Below are 18605 nucleotides of genomic sequence, written 5' to 3'. Positions count from 1 at the left end.
TTTACTGCATGCTGCTATCCACAGTCTAAGCACCTCGTGCACACACAAGTCCTGTGATGGAATGTCTTATTTGTTTGATTTAGGCAAGAACACTTCCATTTCATCTTTGTGGCAGGTAATATTTAATGCACGCTCAGACAGCCTTTCCAAATTCACGGTGTTCACGTCAAATCCTTCTACGTCTTCTGCAGGACCGAAGACACTGTTTTGGTGAGCAAAATAAAAGCATGGGACTCCTGGAACATCCGTCCTTGGCACTGCAATTACTAGGTAACGGTTACGAACCTTCTTTTATAATTTTTGTGTGTGTATCTCTGACATTTCAGCAAAATTCTACAGTCCTTGATCCCCCATTTAAATGCATTAGATGCATTTTATTTCGGAAAAATGTTTTTTTTTAATAAGTTCCATGAAGTTAAGAACTTGGTCTGACCTATGAAATCTCCTATAAAATATTCCTCATCCCTATCACCATGTCCTCATTAATAGTAAGCAATAGATAAACTGTATGGTTGAAACACAAACACACACACACATGCACACACACATACACACATGCACACTCAGAAACCAGGATGATACAAGAAATGAGAGATTACAAAAAATAATGAGCCATGATGACAAAAGTCTAAGGCTTGCCGGCAGATACATCCTTGAGTTTGAATTCAATTGTGAATTGTTATTTAAAGACAGTACTGTTGAATTAATTATGTTCCAAGGCATAATAGTGCAGTGGCAGATGGAAAGGATTGATATGTTCAAGAATTTGCTATCATCCATCATAATGTCATGACCTTAAACCCTGAATGTTTGCTGGCACCGGGTTGCGACTGTGTGAATAACAGAAAGAACTCCTCCTATGTACTTTGTAGAGAAAAGATCTGCTGATGCTATAAGTGAATTTTCAGATTCCAAATGGGTTAAATTTAATTGCAAATAGAACAGCTTGAAAATCAGTTTCCACCTGGGAAATATTTATACCCAAATTCTTAGATTATTGACCAGGAGACTAACATAAATATGGAGTTCACATTTATTTCCCAGAGAAAAGACAGATAAATTGTACAGCTGAAAAGTGAAGACCATTTTCTCATTATCTACAATATAAGCCTATCGGTTTGACTATGCATCTATCTACATCACATATATTCCATAAACCTTACAATTTCTGTGTGTAGGCAAGTATCAACATTCAGTATTAAATATATCACTCACATTCCCAGCACAAGTCTCACTCCAGCGGGATTACACGTAGCGAATTGAAGGAGCATGATCTCATATAAAAGGATAAATGAAACTCAGTCCAACAGGGTGAGTCAGGAATAAAGATAATGCTGAAACTGAAATCTTTTCTTTTCCTTTTCCTTTTGGGTCAAGATTTTTTCGCTAAAGTTCAGCTTCTATATTCAAAAATAATCATAAGTTAGTGGCATCTATTGCACACAGGGAAACTCCTGTCATTACAAAAGTAGAAAACAAAACTTCCTCCTAAATTTCCTTCCCCTCAATTCCGAGACTGAGGGTAGCAACCAATCACTGTCTAAATGCCATGAGATAGGATATATTTTTCCAAAATATTCAAATACATGGACATCATTAATGAGTTTCACTGTGCCTGCGCTGCATGGTCTTTGATATTCACATCTGTAGTCTGATATTTGGGAAAAACAGAACACGTAAAGCATAATGCTAACATTGACTGCCCTTCAAAAGAACATTGCTCGAACCTGCAGAGTATTACAGGGCATCCGGAAGAACCACTCTGTTTTAACTAAAACATTTCTATGCTCAAATGTTAGCAAAAAAAATATTAGCAATAACAAACAAGAAAAGGTACAATGATCCCAGTGAACATGGGAGAGAGCTAGCAAAAATGAATAACTCAATCTAATAAGAGTATTGTGATACAGAATTCTAGAAATCACTGAGACTGGGAGATACTTCAGAGGGTTGAATGTCTGACCCACCCAGGTTCAATTCCCAGCACTGTGTGACCTTTATGACCCCCCAAATTATTGGGGTAGCCCTGGAGTTTCCCCCAAATTGCTGTATGGTTGTTGGTCATTGGCACCACAGCGCCTGATACTGAACCGCCAACTGCTTGACCGAGTGCCACTGGGAGTGGGCTCTACGCTCCTCAGATGACAAACTGGGACCATCCAGATTCTAAGGAGAAACTTTTTTGTTTGTTTGTTTGCTTTTTTGGTCACACTTGGCGATGCACAGGGGTTACTCCTGGCTTTGCACTCAGGAATGACTCCGGGCGGTGCTCTGGGAACCGTATGGGAAGCTGGAAATTGAACCCAGGTTGGCCACATGCAAGGCAAACGCCCTATCCACTGTACTGTCACTCCAGCCCCAAGGAGGAAAGTTTTGAGACACATTTTCAAATTATAAAAGCAGAGTGGGGAATCCAGCATCACAAGGCCCAAGGAGCACCACATCCCGGGGTCCTTGCATTGAACGGCTGGCCCATTTGGCTGAAATCACTGGGAGAATTGCCTCCACACCCCATCCCCTGGCACTTTCCAAGAGAAAGTGATTGTAGAAAGATGGCATCCTTGCATCGTCAGCACCAGGCAGTAGGACACGGGGGGGAATTTGCCAGATGTTCCTTACTGCCTCTATATCCCCAGTCTCGGCATACTTGGTTATCAAGCAAGGCAACTGAACCCCTTCTTATCATGTTTCTTCTTTCAACAAGAATAATCCCAATACATTTTATTGTCCTATTTTAAATATTCAAACTCTATCACCCCCTATTGGCTAACATCAATTAAAAAGTAAGGCTGGAGAGGGGGCTAGAGAAATAAGACCGTGGGTGGGGCACTTATTTTGCATGTGTTCAACCCGGGTTGGATCCCTAGCTCCCCTGTACTTTTCTGAGCCCCGCTAGGAGTGATTCCTGAGTACAGAGCCAGGAGTAACCCTTGGGTATTAAGAGTTGTGCCCACCTGAGATAGCTCAGGGATAAAGGCGTTTACCATGGAACCTGCTGACCCTAGCTTGAGTTTTTGGCACCACATACAGTTCCTTGAGCATCTCAGTGGCCCACCTGAGTTTATGGCCAGGGAATAACCCCAAGGTGCTGCCGAGACTGATGACCCTCACCCTCAAAGAGTAGATTAATTTTGGATTAGAGGTGACTCAAAGGGCAGAAGCATTTGTTTTGTGTACAGAAGACAAGGGTTCAGTCCCATAAGCTCTGGTCCTCTGAGTCAACCAGGAGCTGATCCAAACACTGTGGAACTGCGGCATGTGGACTCTCTCCCCACAGCCCCGCCCCTCCCCGCCAACAGCAAATTGATCAACTGCATCCTCCAGAACACTAGGAACATAAAGAAGAGGGCGACGCATTATGTTACTTGGTAAATTAACAAATTATACTTTCAATTCTATCTTATTTGTATTTGCTATCAATAAAATTCTTTTCTATGTTTAGTGATGTAAAATATATTGCTTTGTCAACATTTTTTATGGTTCCTCCAAAAGACCATTTCAAAATGACAAAGTTAAAACGTGTTCCACTGAAATTTGTTTTAAAAACATTATCTTGGGCTGGACTGAGGACTGTAATCTTACCTTCATTGTCTCCTGGCTGATCTGGCAGGAGTTCTTATACCTACTACCTATAATCTTCGAGCTTTTCCAAAACGTCGAAGAAACAGGAATCCTTCCTAAAACATCCCACAAAGCCAACACGACTGTAATACCAAGAGCAGAGGTATTGCTACACGGAATCCAACAACATATAAAAAACATCACACACCGTGACTGGGTTTGGGATTCATTCCAGGGTCATCAGTGGAAGGTCTGGGCCACTTCGTGGTCACTGTCCCTCTGAACTCTAAAAGGGTAGCACTGTTGTAATCATGTTACAACAACAATAAAACATCAAAAATTTTAACTCTCTAATGTCACTTGAAACAAAAGAAGGGGCAGAGGCATAGAAAGAAGGTGCAGGAAATTTTAAAGTTCCTCAACAACAAAAATAAAAGTACTACTAGGGACCCCTAAAGAATTAAAAGCAACCAGTTTGGGGGCTGGAGCAATAGCACAGCGGGTAGGGCGTTTGCCTTGCAAGCGGCTGACCTGGGTTCGATTCCCAGCATCCCGTATGGTCCCCTGAGCACTGCCAGGGGTGATTCCTGAGTGCAGAGCCAGGAGTCGGTAACCCCTGTGCATTGCTGGGTGTGACCCAAAAAGAAAAAAAAACAGTTTTCTAAGTAATAATAATAATAATAATAATAATAATAATAATACACTGAAAACATAAACTCAAAGTCTATTAATATGGGATCTTAGTAGAGTACTGCTGAATGTGCAAAAAAAATCAAGACTTTTATGTAAAAATATGTATTAAAATGTTTTCACAAATGTGACCTATAGAAGACCATAGTACCTAAGAAATTGTATGCTGATAAAATTTTGATTTCTTACTGGCTGATTTATGGAAAGACACTGATGCATATCTATACATTAATTTTGCTGAGTTAACCTTGGTCTGGCATTTTACAGGCTACAGTGTAGAGCACTGTCATTTGACATCCACATCCATCATCTCTATGATCGCCACCTAAAGGCAGTTTCCATCTGTCATCCTACAACTGACCTCCATAACCTCTTTCTGCTACCTTCCCCCACCACCCTTTCCTCATTGGTCCATCACTGACCTATTCCCTCTATGCGAGAGCACTTATTCAAGAGTCACCTTCAGCTAAATGGGGATTTTTATTTAAAGAAACCTATGATATTTTGCAATATCTATCAAGGTGACAATGGCACTTTCCACAGAAATATTCATGAAAATCAGAAAATTTGTGTGATCCTGAATAACCAAATAAATCCTCAGTAAGTGAAGAAAAATGAAGCCACCCCCTGACTTCAAGGGATACTAGACAGCTGTAGTAATCAGAGAAATATAGTACTCGAGTGGAAATACAGAACTGAGGTTGTCCTCGAAATTCTCTTCCACTCTTGTCTGGAACCAGCCTGGGCAGGATTTGGCAATTCTAACCTTCCCGCCAGCCTCCCTGATTGGGAAGTCATCCCAATGGAGTGGACAAGCAAACTCTGGGAAGGTCTAGTTCCCCTCTCCATTCATCCTGCTGGAGACAAGACCTCGCCTCACCTTTCTTCCTTTCCTTCCTCTGAAAGATCTTCCAAGAATTCTCTTCAATCTGCTCTTTAGATTTCCATGGTGATTTATTTCCCTCATTAGCCACCACTCCGGGGCAGTAGGACATTTTGGAGACAGCAAGAAAATCCTACTTTGTATTCCATGTTGAACAACTGTCACCAATTCAAGACCCAACATTTAACAATGATTATTAATTAATAAACAGTCTACCAAATGCCATTAGGCAAAGACTAAGTGCCATAATCAACAATTAATAAACATATCTCCAAGGATCTGGAATTAGAAAAAAATAAAAACAAAATCGGGAACGTGGAACTTACTCCTGAGTATTCATTATACTGTGGAATCTAGGTTAATGCTATTATTTTATACATTTATTTCAACAGTTTAAGTCCCAATAAGAATAAAATATAAATGGATGTTACCAAAAAAGTAACAAAAGTAAATGTTACTCTAAAATCATTCTGAATTTTAAATTCTGATAACTAATTTCCATATAGAGAGATACTGCAGTGGACAGACTTCAGTTTTAGCAGTGCTAGAAAGAGCTGTATGGAGAAAGAAGATATATATACACATAAATATACATCCTGTTATCTGTAAATGCAGTTAAACTGGCAATGAGCACAAGCATAATTTATGCTTGTCAAAAAGTGTGAAACTCTTTGGAAATTTGATTCCCTTTCTATAACAATACTGAAATTTGTCAACATTCATTTTATTATTATAGGGCAAAAGCAATAAATCCAATTGCCAGAAACCGTCTGCTCAGTGGCCACTATAAATTGGAGCCCTTGCATTTCTTGAATCAACTGGTTGCACTTTAAAAATACAAATCACAAGATAGACAATTTAATTCCCCATCAATTTTTCTCTCTCCCTTTCTCCTGCTCCATCTCTTTATTTTTAAAAATGACTTGACAAGGTTTAATCTATGTTTTTAAGTAAATCATCTTAATTGTAGTAAATAAAAAAAAGTTTAAAGATAAGTTAAGCTGACATATGCTCTTAGAGTTTCTTTAAAAGTAAGCAATATAACTTAATGCACATACATATTCACACATTTTATTTTACACTTATGTCAAGTATTGAGCTGTTATATTCACGACAGTATACACATTTCATGTGATATTAAATACTGTGTGCGGATATCATTTGGTTAAACTTTTTTTGATAGAGGAAATAATGCTTTGTAACATTGCAAAAATTTTTACAAGTTTCAGACATACAGCTTTATACCTTAACGTCTATTTCTTTACAGACCATTTCTGAGGCCTGTCCATGTTGCTTGGGACACATTCTTTCCTCTCCCCATTTCTTTTGATCAACTGTGTTTGCTTCTACAAGAGCAACTTTGTTACTATTTTTGTCTTAAGTTTGTCTGTTCAGATGATTCCCAGCCTCTCTTCCCCGTGCCACCCCCCACTTCCCCAGCTAAGAGTTTCATGCCTCTCCCAAAAGTGGGCTGCACTCACCACCTATGAAGATTTTCAACAAAAAGTAGTTTTTATTGTGGAGATCTGGTCATAGCTTTTGCCAGTACTATCCCTGAGTAAGGGATCTATTATTGGCTGGGGAATAAAACTGGTTCCTTAGATTTCATTTTGTAATTGCTATCACCAATCTGTATCTGTTTAAATACGTGTGTGCAAATGTTACAAAGATAAGTACTTCTCGGGTGTTATTTACATATTTGCATATTAGCGTTTCACACTAAAACATCACACTAAAACATCACTTCGTTGTATTTATGTTCTCATATACAATGTAGACTTTCCAAGGAATTAAAAACTCTAGCTGCTTCCTTATTTTTTAAACTCGTTTTTAGAATTTTCCTTTTATTTATTTATTTTTTAAATTAATTTTATTGAATCACCGTGAGGTAGTTACAAGATTTTATGTTTGGGTTACAATCACATAATGATCAAACACCCATCCCTCCAACAGTGCACATTCCCTACCACCAATATCCCAAGTATACCCCCTCCCCCTTCCCAACCTCCCCTTGCCTCCATGGCAGACAATATTCCCCATACTCTCTCTCTACTTTTGGGCATTATGTCTCGTAACACAGACACTGAGAGTATCATGATAAGTGAAATGAGTCGGAAAGAGAGGGACAGACATAGAGGGACTGTACTCATTTGTGGAGTATATAAAAACATAACATGAGGCTGACACCCAAGGACAGTAGATACAAGGGCCAGGAGGATTGCCCCATATCTGGAAGCCTGCTTCATGACCGGAGGGGAGAAGGCAGATGGAATAGAAAAGGGATCACTAAGAAAATGATGACTAGAGGAACCAGTTGGGATGGGAGATGCATGCCGAAAGTAGATAATGGTCCCTTTATTTCTGTCATATTACCTTACAACACATAAGACTGCATAAGATTGGTCTTTCATTAGATGCTCTATGAAGTTGTATATGGGAAGCTGTATAATGACAATTTTAGTTTCTTTAATAGCTGTAGAGATCTTTAGGTTTTCTATTTTTCTTGAGTATTGGACAACTTGAATTTTTATTAAATTCTAGAAATTAGATTATTTTATCCTGCCATTAAAAAAGCTGTGCTTTAACAAAAAACTTTATTTCTTAGTTTTCCAAAGTTAACAATGTGTTCCTATTTTAAAATTATCTTCTGATTATTAATAATTTTTATTTTTATCTTTTAGGCTATTTCTATTCAGTGAACTTTATTTATTTATTTATTTATTTATTTATTTATTTATTTATTTATTTTTTGGGTCACACCCAGCGATGCTCAGGGGTTACTCCTGGCTTTGCACTCAGGAATTACTCCTGGCGGTGCTTGGGGGACCATATGGGATGCCGGGGATCGAACCCGGGTCGGCCGCGTGCAAGGCAAACGCCCTACCCGCTGTGCTATCCCTCCAGCCCCCTCAGTGAACTTTAAAAAGTTAAATTATATTTTAAAAGTTATTTATGAAGCTTGTAATCAGATATAAGATTTTGATTTTTCTTTTGTGATAGATGATTAATAACTTTTCCTTATACTCCCCACACTGTTACCATTCATTATGTTATCATTTCAGTTCTAGAAATGATATTGTTATTATTACAATCTATAGATATGCTCAAACATTTCAAAAATATGTTAGACCCATGAAAGGTTGATAATGAATCATCTAGCATATCCATCTTTAGAGGTTAGGGAAAATACCTAGTATTAAATTCAATATTATGTAAATTCTAATGTGTGATTAGTATTAGTGAAAGAGAAACTGACATAATTTACTTAAAACAAATTAGCCTAACTGTGTAAATTCCTAATATACTGATTAAGATTCAGAAAACCACAAATAACCTGTATGAAGTGAAAATATAATATTTCTCCACAACTAAAGGTATTAAGGTGATATGAGTATAAGGATGATATGAATAAAATGATGTCGATCACCTTGAAACATGCAGAAAATGAGCAAATTCCTAGATCATGGGTAGATATTTTTGAGCAAATTTAATTGACAATGGATTATTGCAAGAGTTCAAAGTTCAGTACATCGGAGACTGTTAGAGAGTGCACGGCTGGCTCCACGCCCCAAGAGGTTGGCTAAGCGAAGTGGAGGAGAACTCGAATTTTCTTCTTTACCACGCATCTGCTGGGACGGCAGATACTCACTCACTGAGAGCCCAGCAGTACTAACTTCCCGGTGGGTTTGGTACTACTTGCTCCTCCCACGCTCTGTTCATCCTCTCAATAGTCCCCTGGCACATGTATGACCATTGTCAGCCTTACCCCACAGTGGAGGAGGCTGAGACTTCCAGAAATTCCTTACTTGGCTCTGACCCCAGAATGGAGGAAAGGGGAGGAGAACTTTTCCACTTTATTTTTTTTTTTAAATTTATTTATTTTTAATTAGAGAATCACCGTGAGGGTACAGTTACAGATTTATACACTTTTGTGCTTATACTTCCCTCATACAAAGTTTGGGAACCCATCCCTTCACCAGTGCCCATTCTCCACCACCCGTAAACCCAGTGTCCCTCCCACCCTACCCAATCCCATCTCCCCCCCATCCCACCCTGCCACTGTGGCAAGGCATTCCCTTCTGTTTTCTCTCTCTAATTAGCTGTTGTGGTTTGCAATAAAGGTGTTGAGTGACCACTGTGCTCAGTCTCTAGCCCTCATTCAGCCCGCAACTCCCTTCCCCCACATGGCCTTCGACTACAATGTAGTTGGTGATCGCTTCTCTGAGTTGACCTTTCCCCGGAACGTGAGGCCAGCCTCGAAGCCATGGGGTCAACCTCCTGGTACTTATTTCTACAGTTCTTGGGTGTTAGTCTCCCACTCTGTTATTCTATATACCATAGATGAGTGCAATCTTTCTATGTCTGTCTCTCTCTTTCTGACTCATTTCACTCAGCATGAAACTTTTCATGCCCATCCACTTGACTACAAAATTCTTGACCTCCTTTTTTCTAACAGCTGCATAGTATTCCATTGTATAGATGTACCAAAGTTTCCTCAACCAGTCATCCGTTCTGGGGCATTCGGGTTTTTTCCAGATTCTGGCTATTGTAAACAGTGCTGCGATGAACATACATGTGCAGATGTTGTTTCGATTGTACTTTTTTGCCTCTCTGGGATATATTCCCAGCAGTGGTATTGCTGGGTCAAATGGGAATTCAATATCTAATTTTTTGAGAGTCTTCCAAATTGTTTTCCAGAAGGGCTGAACCAGTCGGCATTCCTACCAGCAGTGAAGAAGGGTCCCTTTCTCCCCACATCCTCTCCAACAGCGGTTGCTTTTGTTCTTTTGGATGTGTGCTAGTCTCTGTGGTGTGAGGTGGTATCTCAAAGTTGTTTTGATCTGCATCTCTCTGATGATTAGTGATGCAGAGCACTTTTTCATGTGCCTTTTGGCCATTCGTATTTCTTCCTTGGTAAAGTTTCTGTTCATTTCTTCGCCCCATTTTTTGATGGGGTTGGATGTTTTCTTCTTGTAGAGTTCAACCAGTGCTTTATATACCATTGATATCAACCCCTTATCTGATGGGTATTGTGTAAATATCCTTTCCCATTCTGTGGATAGTCTTTGTATTCTGGTCACTGTATCTCTTGCGGTGCAGAAGCTTTTTAGTTTAATGTAGTCCCATTTGTTGATCTCTGTTTTTACTAGATTGCTTAGTTCCGTGTCACCTTTGAAGATACCTTTATCTTCAATATCGTGGAGGGTTTCGCCGACCTTGTCTTCAATGTACCTTATGGTTTGTGGTCTAATGTTGAGGTCTTTAATCCATTTTGATCTGATTTTGTGCATGGTGTCAGGTCAAGGTCTAAACCCATTTTTTTGCATGTGGTTGTCCAGTTGTGCCAGCACCATTTGTTAAAGAGGCTTTCCTTGCTCCACTTCACATCTCTTGCTCAAGGGGAGGAGAACTTGATGGCACACGTCGGACGGCCAACTTCAGTCCTTGAGGTTCCATGCTTGGTGTTGGAGCTCGATTACTACATTCTGGTTGTACCGGAGCAGCAAAAACACGGATCCTCATGATGTGGGTCTCATCTTTCACAAAATCTTATTCCGTATTGAATTAAGGTTTTCCTTTGCACGTGCGTTTGTTTTCTGTCACATGAGGACTCATATATACCCATTTCTAGGAAAAGTGGATTTTTCTAAGCTTCTCCTCTTTCCCACTAGGCTGCATTGGAACCTACCAGAAGGACCTAGTTCAGGTGTCAGCAGAGGGCAGGGAAGTCCTTCTAGCCAGTGTGTTTGCAGATGTCCTTCTGGACTGCCCCCTCTGAGAGGCTCTCACTTACGCCCCCAGACAGTTCTAGGCCCCCACTGGCGCCTGAGGGAAAGCTGATCAGGGCCTCTTTCCCCAAACCACACCAGCTGTATAGCCAGCGAGCCAGGCTGGGGTCTCTCCATACTCCAGACTTTATTCTTTACTTCCTCTTCACGTTAGAGCCCTTGCCCTACTCCGGGCCTTGCCCTCACAGTCACATGAACTTCTGTCTCCGGGCTCCCTCCTAGGACTTCCCCAAGGAACAGGACGTGGAGGTGGTACGGGGCCCGGTGACCCACGCTGGGCGTTCAGTCCGGACTTGCTCTCTTGTCTTACTCTGTGTTCCGAGAACATGCCCGTGGGTACATGAGGTGTGGTCAGTCAAACACACTATCTACAGGTTAGAACCAAGTTTAGCAGCATCCCAGTGTTCTCGGGGAAACCCTAATCAGTCCACCAACGTGGGAATGAGGACGGCGTACTCCTGAGATTTGGTATGAAAATCCCCGGATAACATCAACAGCATCATACTGAAAAACAAGGGTCCATATACTTCCTCACTTCCCTCAGTACTCTTGAGTTATTTAGCAGTACCGTGCAGATTATTCTTAATTCTACATTTTCTCAACACAGTTCTTGCATATTTGTAAGTCCTCAAAAAATGTTTTCTGGGTGAATATTGAATGAGTGAATGACAGAGAAGGGTGTCTGAACTGATTGTGTGGAGGGTGGTTGCCATGGCAGCACAGGTAAATAATTTAAAAACAGCACTGAGTTCCACTTTGGATCCAGAGAAAAACTGCACACACGTTTTCAGATTCAAAGACGGCATTCATGCTGATTCCAGCCTGAGTCTTATAGACTCACAGAAGGGGCTCTGGGTCCGGGTGAAACCAAACCCTCAGTTCTGATTCAGAATGGACCAGACGGCAAAGTCAGAGGTCAAGTCTGGCCTTTCCCTGAGTCCACCCCAAGGTACTGCCGATGTCGCCAAGTGTGCTTTTACTGGGCTGCGATGCTCACATCTGCTACTAATGATTTATACACAAAAATTGCATTCAGGGGCTGCTATAATGCTATGTAAGTTATTTATAGATAACTGTGATTGCAAGAGTTATGGAATGATGTAATGCCACACCTGAATTTTTTCTGAAGTCAGCAAAGGCTACAGAAATACTATTGAAAAATATAAAGATTCTGGAAGTTGTAAGAAAGAATCAGGTGAAGTGCTACCAATATGCACTTTTCTTTTCCTGCAGTTTTTCTAAAAGCCTGTGATGTGTGTGTGTGTGTGTGTGTGTGTGTGTGTATGTGTGCGTGCGTGCACATGGTATTTAGACTTCTGTTTGCTTTCCCCTGTACTAAGTGGGATTTGAAGTCAATAAGTGGGAAGCAGCTGACAGCACAGATAAAGATAGGCACAGCAAAGAATTTAATCAATAACCCTTTTCACTCAATCACACACATTACACATTTAAGCACCATTTGCACGAATGTTTGTTCTTCTAAGCTAGTGTCAGCTTAAGTAAGACCAAGTTGTCTGAAGTGTTGGGAAAACACTAGTGAAAGACCAACTTTGAAAATAAAAAGGAATTTACACACATATGTATATATATATATATATATATGTTGTTGTTGTTTTTTCATAGAGACTGAGCGACAGTCATTCATTAGTGAAAGAATACCACAGTAGCTCCTTGAGCTGTAATAGTGACAATGTGCAACACTGCTCAAACTTGCATCTTACTTTTTTAGGAGGAATTTCAAATGGAATCAAGCATATCAGACAAAAGAGAATATTGCTGATGAGGAATTAAGTGATACGATTTAGAACTAATGTTTTAAGAAAGAACTAAATTTGTAATGGAAAATCTTTCATGCAGGATTCATTCCAATCTGTACATGTTACTGACTCTAAACATGAACAGGAAATCAAGAATCTTGTTTTCTCCAAAAGTGTTCATCTCAAGGAGTCTGGCACAGTGACTGAAAACGAACGGACATTTTGTTAGGTTTCAGATGCCCCAAGGAAGGTGTGAGTCAGTGATGGAGGATTCATGTGGGCTAAACATCAGTTTTCTTGGCTTCACCAGGAGATTTAAAAAACTTCCAGATGACATTTCAGAGGGAGCACCCTAAAATGTAATCACTATCATTTATTGGAGAATTCTGTCAATTAGGAGTCAAGGAAGGTGGAACATACAAGTTAAATCATGACAGTCTGTGTGTGTGTGCATGTATGTGTGCTGTGTGTGCATGTGTGTGTGTGTGTGTGTGTGTGTGTGTGTGTGTGTGTGTATGGTCCTATGCCAGGCAACATGGCACATAAATATTCACCCAAAATATTGAGCTAGCAAGTGCAGAGGCTGAAATCTTGGTATCCCTTCTCCTTGCTCTCCTGTGATCTGAAGGGCCAGTTTGTCATGTTTCAGTGACCCTCAGTGGCCAGAAGCCCATCTAGCAACCTGAACTCAAGGACACACATCCAGGGGAGGGACAAGACTGGCAGTGTGATAGCACATGTCTGCCCAGGTACCACTAGAAAGAGAGGTGTGATTCACCAGGCCGTCCTGTGGGATGGGAAGCCTGGTATGGGAGAAGGAGCACTGGAGATGGTGTGCGACAAGAAGTATGTGTGTCCATGACTAAGGGCAGTGGCCATTTCCTTGTAGAGCGCCATACACTTTCAAGCATCATCCCTCCGTTTTGAATGAGGTGCATGATTTGCCACATTCTTTGTGTGTGTGTGAAATATTTTATTTAGTATTTTTTACTTTGAAATTTGAAAATTTAAGTAAAAAACTGACCTAAGATAGATTAGCTTTTTTTAACTTTATTTTTTTTTATTTTAATGAATCACCATGAGTTACAGTTACAGACTTACAAACTCTCATGATTGTGTTTCAGTCAAACAATGAGTACCCATCCCTCCACCAGTGCCCATTCTCCACCACCGATGTTCCCAGTACGTTCCCAGTATCCTTCCCCCCGGGCTGGAGCGATAGCACAGCGGTAGGGCTTTCGCCTTTCACGTAGCCGAACCATGTTCGATTCCTCCGTTCCTCTCGGAAAGCCCGGCAAGCTACCGAGAGTATCGAGCCCGCATGGCAAGCTACCCGTGAAGTATTTGATATGCCAAAAACAGTAACAATAAGTCTCACAATGAGAGACGTTACTGGTGCCCGCTCGAACACACACACACACACACACACACACACTGCTCCCACACCACTTCCCCTACCAGATTGCCTGCTCCTCCCCACCACCGTGCCAGGGACCCACCCATCACCTCTCCCTGCCATCAAGGAAGTTCAGTTCTACATACCAAGTCTCCAGTTCTATGGCCTTGAGAAATCTTTGTTGCCTGACTCCGTTCCTTTACAGCCCGCAGATAATCCTTCTGTGTCTCTGCCTCTCCTTCTGGCTGACTTCACCCAGCCTAATACCCTTACCTCATGCAGACGGCATGGTTTCTCCTTTCCTTACAATTGAATTGTAGTCGATTTTGAATATATCACATACTTTCTTTATCCATTCATCTGCTCACGGGCATCTGAGTCGTTTCTAGACTTTTGTGAATGTTGCTTAAGTAAACACCAGGGCACATACTTTTTTTTTTTTTCAAAATTATAGTTTTGAGACCTTGGGCTAGGTGCTGAGAAGTAGAATTGCTGGGTCATTATGGAAGCTCAATATTTAGGTCTTTTATTTTTGAGATATGTTCATATTGATTTCCAAGTGAAATTGAGCCAGTTGAAATTTCCACAAACAATGAATGAGATACCCTTTCTCCATATCCATATCGACACTAATTTTATTCAGTGTGTGCCAATTTGACTGGTGTGTGGTGATATTGCATTTTTTTAAAAAAATTGTACTTCCCTGCTGATGTGATGGAAGCATTTTTTTCATTTACCAATTGGGCATCTGTATGTTTTCTTTAAGAAAGTGTTTGCTCATCTCCTCTCCCCATTTTTTTAGAGAGGTTGTTTATGTTTTGCTACATTTTATAAATGCCCTATAATCTTGGAGATTAATGCTTTGTCACATGAGTGGTGTGAAAGTATTTCCTCCCACTGTGTGGGGGTGCTGTGCTTTTGTAATCTTTTTGCCATTGATTTTTAGTTTTTGCTCTACAGAGTTTCATTATTTGACGTGGTACCATTTGTTTACTCTTGGCTGTTTGCTTAGCGAATGGCACGGTGTCATCAAGATGCCATTAGATTCAAGTTTATGCAGGACTGTGCCTCTGTTTTCCCTGATACAATTTACAGGTTAATGCCTGGTAGTGAGATTTTCAATCCGTTTTGAATTGATGTTGTGTAAGGTGTTAGATAGGGGTCTGAGATCATTGTCTCGCACGTGGCTGACCAGTTTTTCTGGCATCATTTGTTGAAGAGGCTTTTCTTGCTCCACTTCACACTCCCAGTTCCTTGGTCAAAAATCAGCTGACCGTGCACTTGAGGGTCTATCCCTGGACTCTCAATTTTATTCCATTGATCTGAGAGTCTGTCTTTCACTACCACACTGTCTCATACTATAATTTAAAGTTGGACAAAGAAAAACTTCTCATCTTGTTTTTCCCTAGGGTTGTTTTGGCTATTTGGAGAATTTTATTGCTCCATATAAATTTTAACAGCATTTGGTCTAAGTCTCTAAAAATTCCATGGGTGTTTTTTATAGGGATTGCATGGGACCTGTTCAGTGCTTTGGGACGGATGGTCATTCTCGAAATATTAATATTTCTATTAAATTAACAGGGAAGGTGTTCTTATATTCTTCTTACTAGTGACTTTAGCCTTTTGTTAAGGAGATTCCCAGGTACTTGTTTTTTTTTTTTTTTGAGGCACAATTGTGAAAGAAAATTTATATTTATTTCTTCCTCTGATTTATTGTTTGAACATAAAATTCTCATGGATCTCTGTGTGTTGATTTTGATTTTATAGACTACCACGTAAACATTTATTGCTTCTAGGAGGTTGGTGGGTTTTTGTTTTTAGAGTCTTTAGGGTTTTCCAAGTATAGTATCTTGTCATCTGAAGATTGCGTTAGTTTGACTTCTCTTTTCCAACTTTGGTGCCCTTAATATCTCTTGCTTTTATAATTTCTATTATAAAAATATCCAATACATATTGACTCACAGTGGCTAAAGTAGACAGTCCTGTAGCAAGTCTAATCTTAGAAGGAAGGGTCCCATTTTCACCACTATGATGTTAACTCTGGGTTTAAGGTATAAGGTTTTCACACTGTTAGGGAAAGTTACTTTTCCCAATTTACTGAGTATTTTATTATCTGACAAGTTTTGGACCTTGTCAAATACTTTCTCTGCAACTACTGATATGATCATATGATTTTAATTGTTTTTTGCACTGATACGGTATATTGTGTTCATTGACATGCAGACATTAAGCTATCCCTGAATCCCTGAGTAAATTCTACTTAATCATTTTAGAATCTTTTTAATGTATTGTTTGACTTGATTCAGTAATATTTTGTTGAGGAACTTTAAATCTATGTTCACAGGTAAGATCGGTCTATCATTTTCTTTTTAGTGATCTTTGCTTTTACTATCAGGACAGAGTAAACTAAAGTATAAGACAAGGCCTTACGAGAAACCATTGGGATATGTTCTGTTTCCATGACTTTCTGGAAGAGTCTGAGAGGGACTAGAAGTAGATCTTTGAAGGTTTGGAAGAACTCACTAGTAAACTCATAAGGTCTGGGATTTTGTGTTTGGGAGATTACTTTTTACTAGCATTTTTATTTCCTTGATAGATAGAAATTGATCTCTCATGCAATTTGTTTCCTTCTGGTTCAGTCTTGTAAGATTACAGGAGTAAAAAAAATTATGTTTCTTTTAGGTTGCTGAATTTTAAGGTATAAAGATTGTCATCTCTGATATCTTCTGAACTTCTCTAGTATCCGTATTTATAACATCTTCCCTTTCATTTCTGACGTGGTTTATTTGTGTTTTTCTCAATTTCTTTGTAAGTTTAGCCTACGGTTTGTTGGGCTCATTTATTTATTTTTTCAAATGATAAACTCTTAGTTGTACTGATCTTTTAAAGGTTTTGGTTTTTATTTAGTTATTTCCATTTTAAGTTTTATTATCTTGCTCTTTCTGCTTACTTTGGGTTCCCTTCGACAGTCTTTTTCCTAGTACCTACGGCTGTGCCATTAGATTATTCACTGGGTCCTTTCTGTTCCTTGCTATAGGCTGCACTTCTCTGCTCTTTCCTCTCAAGACAGCTCTTGCTGTGTCACATATGTTCTGATTACTTGTGTCTCCACTCTCATTAATTTCTAGGATTTCTATAATTTCTTCATTGATTTCCCCTTTGATCCATGCTTATTCAAGAGCAAGTTGTTTCATTTCCAAGATTTGAGCTTTTCCCAAGTTTCTGTTTGTCATTCATTTTCACTTTTTTTTAAGTAAGTAGATTTTATTTAGAGGTTTCTGAGGGAAGGAGGAAGGGAAAAGTGGGAGAGAGAGGTCTAATATATATGGCTCTTGTCTTCTTGATTTCATGGCGACATATTTTTTTTAATTGGTATCCTAACATACGGTCTCTCTTGGAGAATGCCCTATGTGCATGGGAGAAAAATGTGTACTCAACATTTTGTTTTGTTCTTTCGGTTTTGGGGCCACACCTGGCAGTGCTCTAGGCTTATATAAGGCTCTACGCTCAGGGACGTTCCTGGTGCTCGAGGGACCATGTGGGTGCTGGGGATCAAACCTGAGTCAGCTGTGTACAAGACAAATGCCTTACCTACTGTACTATTATTCTGGTACCCTGTACTTAACTTTTTGGAAGAGACCAATAAATATGCGTTAGGGCCATCTCTCCATTTCTTCTTTATGACCAATATTTCCTCATTGAATTTTTGCTAAGTTGATCTCTCCATCATTGAGAGGATTGTCTACATCTCCTATTGCTATTGTGTTGGTAATGTCTTTCTACAAGTTTATTAGAAGCTACTTTAGTTATTTTGGTGGTCCGTCATTTGGAGCATGTTTTTCTCAATGTATAGAACCTTTGGTCATTAAGCAATTGCCACCCTGTTGCTTATAGTCTTGTTTGTCTTCAGGCCATACTAGCAGTGCTCATCATGGCTTCCTGTGGCTCTGTACTCAGGGGTCACTCCCGGTGGTGCTCAGGGGATCATACGGGGTCAAACTTGGTCGGCTGCATGTGAGGAGAACTTTATCTCTGTTGTGCTATCTCTCGGTCCCCTGCCATGTCTGAGCTTTTTGCAACTATCCACAGTGTCAGCAGTGTTTGTGCTCATAAATGTTCATGCTCAATAAGCACAGAGAACCTTCTATTTGTTTTGACTTAGTGGCAAAGAAAACAAAGTTCTTTCTAATGGCTCATGAGAACAGGGGCAGTGAGAGGGACAACGGTAGCTAAAAGGAAGATCATGACGATCGCTCTGAAGGACTTTCCCCCTTGCCGCCCAGTTCTCAAGCTATGAATATTTCTAGTGTCAAGCTTCCCCAGGAACTTTTGACTTTCACCGACAGTTGTCATCAAAAAAGTAGCAAAAGGGGAACATTTCTTTTGATTTCTTTAATTTTGGGGGGAGACACACAGAGCCGTGCTCAGGGTGCTGAGCTGTGCTACTCCTGACTGTGCCTGGAGGGTGCTCCTGGTGGTGCTCAGGGGCCCGTGCTCGGGGCTGGGAATAGAATTTCGGCCCCCTGCAT

General features: G+C 40.1%; 1 protein-coding gene across 1 annotated transcript in view; it reads right to left on the bottom strand.

The window, feature by feature from the left end:
* Window positions 1–18605, bottom strand: part of DOK6 (docking protein 6) — a 435375-nt gene that overhangs the window by 159495 nt on the left and 257275 nt on the right. The gene's annotated exons all lie outside the window — the stretch shown is intronic.

The sequence above is a fragment of the Sorex araneus genome, chromosome 2, assembly GCF_027595985.1.
Source record: "Sorex araneus isolate mSorAra2 chromosome 2, mSorAra2.pri, whole genome shotgun sequence".
Classification (NCBI taxonomy): domain Eukaryota; kingdom Metazoa; phylum Chordata; class Mammalia; order Eulipotyphla; family Soricidae; genus Sorex; species Sorex araneus.
Note: the sequence above shows the minus strand (reverse complement) of the source record. Positions and strands in the feature narration are given on the sequence as shown.